This window comes from Trachypithecus francoisi, unplaced genomic scaffold (assembly GCF_009764315.1).
Source record: "Trachypithecus francoisi isolate TF-2019V2 unplaced genomic scaffold, Tfra_2.0 Lachesis_group5, whole genome shotgun sequence".
Taxonomy (NCBI): domain Eukaryota; kingdom Metazoa; phylum Chordata; class Mammalia; order Primates; family Cercopithecidae; genus Trachypithecus; species Trachypithecus francoisi.
Genome location: NW_022681470.1, coordinates 99221993 through 99227680, shown reverse-complemented (window position 1 = coordinate 99227680; position 5688 = coordinate 99221993).

The following is a 5688-nucleotide window of genomic DNA, read 5'->3' as shown; positions in this document are numbered from 1 at the left end:
CCCAAGTCGATGAAGGGACAGACTGTGAAAGAATGGATGCAGAGCGTGGACTAACTATGTAGTGCCCACTGAATCGAAAATGTTGCTAAAATTGCTTTTCTGCGATTGTCTAACATTCCTCTGAGTCACCTCGTCTGCTGCTTAAAAATCCAAAAGCATTTTCTTCACTGTCTTGTGGCCATTGTTATAAACTCCGCTCTGCTCCTCCTACGTCAACTACCACACAGTCTGTTTCATTGCATGGCCCTAAAGGCAGAGCCATTTTTCCAACTTTAAGTGCACTAAGGGTATCCTGTTTCTGCAAAATCAATGGATGTTAGTGGTTCTCTTAGGGTTTTTTTGTTGTTTGGTTTTTTTGACATATAAGGCCATAATTGGAGTAATGTGAAAAATATTTTTTCCTCCGGAAGTTATTAGATGCTACTATATACAATATTTTTTCTATCATTACACTATAATGTATCCCAGCTATGCCTTTTATATTTCCTAAAACTTCACTTCTGAGAAGGCCCTTCATGTGTTTGTAAAAATTCATGGCCCACCCAGCAGCATTACTAAGTCTTTTGGCGTCTGGCCTCATGGTTTTTCTGTTGATTTTCCTGCTGTCAACATGTAATCTGTGAAGTGAAACAAAGGGAGGGGATCCAGGCCAAGACTTGGTAACATTCAATTATGACAGGCGGCAGTCAGACACTATGTGCAGGGATCCTCCAGATCCTGTTTGACCAGCATCTCTGGGAGGTTAAGAGCCCAGCCTGTCAGAACCACTATTCATTATTATCGACCCTTTCACCAGAATGCACCTGTGGGTGTCAGCTACTGATTTTCACACCTCCAGGCACCTCAAGCTGAGCTGGGAGGAGAAATCTCAAGCTCTTGTCACTAAGGACTCTTCTGGGCTTCCTCTGTATCACCCACCGTAACTAGCATAATGTTTTACCCACAGGGGCTCAGCAGATGCATTTGTTGAGCTCAACAAATTGAGAATCCAAGTTGTCTCGATAAGTGAGATGTTATAGTGTAGAGAATTGAATAGGGTAAGCAGAGGAACAAAACAGGTTGTCATTTTGTTGTTGTTGTTGTTGTTGTTGTTGTTTCTAACAGTACAAAAATTGTGACTGGTAATTGCTGAGGAATCCTAAGGCAGGTCTTTAGTCCCTGACCCCCCTACATTCTCATTACATTCATGGAAGCTGCTTTATTCCTTTCCACCTTAGTTATTTAATCTATAATTAGAGGATAAAATACACAATTTCTAAATGCTAGTACTATAACTGATACACAATTTATTTTGGACACAGGTGAATCTTGAAGTCTGCAAAGCATTTCAATTACCAGACAGAGGCCTGGCACAGTGGCTCATGCCTGTAATCCCAGTAGTTTGGGAGGCTGAGGTGGGTGGATCACCTGAGGTCAGGAGTTCAAAACCAGCCCGATCAACCAGTGAAACCCCGTCTCTACTGAAAATACAGAAAATTCGCCAGGCATGGTGGCATGCACCTGTAATCCCAGCTACTCAGGAGGCTGAGACAAGAGAATCACTTTAACCCAGAGGCAGAGGTTGCAGTGAGCCGAGATCATGCCATTACCCTCCAGCCTGGGCAAAAAGAGCGAAACTCTGTCTCAAAAATATATATATATATATAAAATATATGTATATATAATATATTATATAGAAATATTCAGATATTAATGTCTCCCCAAAATATAATATATTTCTATATAATATATGCATATTATATAATATATTATATATGGAAATATGTAATATTGTATAATATATGCATATATTATATAGAAATATATATATATATAATATATGCATATTATATAATATATTATATAGAAATGTGTCATATTTAATATATAAAATATATAATATATGTAAATTATATAATATATTATATATATCATATATAATATATTATAGTATAAATATTATTTATTATAAATATATGTTATATATAATATATATTATTAGATATATATATATATATATATTTTTTTTTTTTTTGGAGACAGAGTTTCACTCTTTTTGCCCAGGCTGGAGTGCAATGACACGATCTCGGCTCACTGCAACCTCTGCAGACAGAAGATAGATCATCTATGATTACTATGTCAAGGACAATTTTAGAATACTTGTTAAACTCACCACTTTCTTTTCACAGCTGGCCAGGACATAGTATCTACTGACACCTTGAATACTTTGGCTGTGTTAACTGTTTTGAGCCAACATGGAGCCAAGGTGTTGGTTGTACCTTGAGATGCTGACATCTGGCTGAAGTCCAGGGTCACAGGTCATTCAGCTGTTTGAAAAAAACAGAAGCAAGACCAGGCCATCCACTGGGGTCATCTCCATGCAGCATGGGCCACTGGTTCCAATGAACCCACCATCACTATACTTCTCAGGAATCGCTGGTCACTAGACTGAGAGTTCTGCGACAGCTGAGATCACGTCTTACTGATCTCTGTGTTCATGGTGCCCAGCTCAGGGTCTAGCACTGAGGGAGTTCTCAGGAGAATGTTCATCAATTATTGAATGAAAGCGATTGCAAACCTCCTCTTACCTGCATTCCTGTCCCAAATGTCCTGTCAAGGGTGCTGAGATTTCTCCCAGGATGCAGCAAATCCCTTTCCTTAGACTGGCCCTTGCCTTACACAATTCATGCCCCAGTATCTCTCTCTCTGGGACACTGGAAGAAAATGAGTCTGTTCTGAAGAAGTCCTCCTGTGGCTTCCCTTGTCATTAGGAGCAATGTCTTCACCTAAACTCCCATTCTATGAGTTGCCACAACTCCCCAATGTGGGGGAACTTCCATGTTTTCTTTTTTCTTTTCTTTTTTTTTTTTTTTGAAATGGAGTCTTGCTCTGTAGCCCATGATGGAGTGCAGTGGCACAATCTCGGCTCACTGCAAGCTCCGCCTCCTGGGTTCACGCCACTCTCCTGCCTCATCCTTCCCAGTAGCTGGGACTACAGGCACCCACCACCGCGCCCGGCTAAATTTTTGTATTTTTTAGTAGAGAGGGGTTTCACCGTGTTAGCCAGGATGGTCTCAATCTCCTGACCGCGTGATCTGCCCACCTTGGCCTCCCAAAATGCTGGGATTACAGGCATGAGTCACCACACCCAGCCTCCATATTTTCTTAAAATGTTGTTTGTGTTCTTTCTTTCATGGGCTTGAGTTCCTTTGGGGAGACATTAATATCTGAATCCCAAGTATTTAACACAGTGTAAAGAAAAGTAAACACCCAATAAATATTTATGAGATACCATTTGGAAACCTCCTTCAACTGTAAGTACAGAAGAATATTATAAGTATCACTGCTTTGTATACTAGCAAGGGACACTTACTCTGGCACCTAACTTAGGGCAGAGCTTTTTAATGTAAGAATGGATGTCCCCAACTCTTCTCCCAGCATGGTTATTCCCTCTAACCCACACTGACCTGAAGAGCATCCACTGCTACGGCAGCCCCAAGGTCGAGGCTCCTGGGTCTGGGGGACGAGGGGCTCATGGTCGCATCTTCCCCCTCTTGGAGTTGCTGCTGCCCCTCACTATAAACCAGCTCTGATCCATGTGGCTCTCCATGGCCAGGGGCAGGAAACTCCTGTGGAGTAAGTTTCTCTCAGTCCCACTGCTCAGCTCGCGCTGCTCCTTGAGGGTTTGGATGATAACAGGCGTTGACAATTTCCCCTGAGGCTTCTGTCCCAATTTGTCCTAATTCCCCCCTTCTTTGGTTTTCATTTTCCAATGGCTTGTCCTTTGTGGGTTGTTCTCATCCCCTAAACCTGCTGACTTTCTTTCTTTCATCTGTTCCCTCAGTTCTGGGCTTCCAGGGTGTGGACTCAGCTCAGGCTCCTGCAGGAGACACACAGAGTCAGGTCTCAGCTGCAGGTCCTGGGCAGCGTTAAAAACCATGTCAGTTCCTCAGAGAAAACACAGCAGGAAGGGACCTCTAGAAGGACTAAGACTCTCCCAGGCTCCCTCAACATATGGTGGCAGCAGATCGACCACACAAGCCTCGGCCTCAGCCTCCCTGTCCAAAGCACCTAACTCACCCTCTAGGAACTCACTGCTGCGTTTCCGAAAACTTTGGATCAAAAATAGCAATTTCCACTGTGAAAACAAGGAAAGTAAAAGGGTGTTTCCTTCGACAAACCCTTTATCACGGTTCTGTAGTCCTAGTATTTATACTCAGTCAGTTGTCATTCGCTGGCTGGTAGATTGGGGCAGGGAGGACATAAAGACTAAATAGCACTTAACACAAGCCTATTTTCCGGGCCTGGAATCTCAGCTCCACCATTCTTTAGGGAGTTTTCTCTGCTGTAACTGCTGGAGAGTCTCAGCCCCCACATGGGTCATTTCTCCATGATGATACCTGTTATTTTCTTCCTCTCTTGGAGATAAGAGAGGGCAGAGATTGGTTCTGGGTCTCCACAATTCTAGGTTTTCTCTTAAACCAGCCAGGTCAGCTGAAAGCAATCATGACAGAGAGGTCAGGTCAGTGAAGAGGGTCCCAGAGGAGCAGGGGTTCCAAGGACAGGCCCTCATGGAGATGGTCAGGATTGTGACATGGGCAACATTTGACTAATTCTGCTGGGGATGATGTGCCAAGGATTAAGGGGAGGATGCTGCCATAAGGAGAAAGGGGAAGAACCAAAGGAGTAGGAGAAGAAGGAAAATAAAATGATTTCTATAAAGATAGAAAGAGGCCAGGCGCGGTGGCTCAAGCCTGTAATCCCAGCACTTTGGGAAGCCGAGACGGGCGGATCACGAGGTCAGGAGATCGAGACCATCCTGGCTAATACGGTGAAACCCCGTCTCTACTAAAAATACAAAAACTAGCCGGGCGAGGTGGCGGGCGCCTGTAGTCCCAGCTACTTGGGAGGCTCAGGCAGGAGAATGGCGGAAACCCGGGAGGCGGAGCTTGCAGTGAGCTGAGATCTGGCCACTGCACTCCAGTCCAGGCGACAGAGCGAGACTCCGCCTCAAAAAAAAAAAAAAAAAAAAAAGATAGAAAGAAATGCAGAGCCCAGAGGCAAAGCCCGTGTCACAGAGGGTTAGTTCCAGGTTGTGGATCCTAACCAAGAAATTCCTGCTGGGCTTTGCTCAGCCCCATTTCGAAAAGGTTTTGGGTCAGTGACTTTGTTACTTCTACTTTCCCCCCCTTTGGGAACAAGAATCACTAGAATCGTTTTTCTACGTCTGTCCCACCATTGCACACTGAGGGCAGATAAGCTGTTTGTTCAGTTTCACAGGTTGATAGAGGGAAGGGAATTATGTCAAGGATCTGGACTTAATGGACCTTCAGAAGCCTCATTCACACTTGGTGTAGATGATTAAGATGAGATTTTAAACTTTTGATCTGGTGTGGTCTACATAACATTTTTCACTTTGAACTAATGCTTTAATGACATGAAATTTGGAAATCTTAGGGGAAAGGGTGAATGTATTTTGCAGATGGGGGAATGTGAGTGTCTGACTGTGGTAGATGTAATTTCTAAAATGGTCCCCAAACATGCCATACCCTTATGTGTGAAGCCTGTTAAGGTGAGGAGACATCATTCCTGTGATTATGTTGTTACATGCCAGTTATATGACTTTAAGATGATGAGGTTACCTGTGTAAACTGGATCTAATCACATCATTGCATACATGCCAGTGGTTTCTCTAGCTGTCAGGAGAAG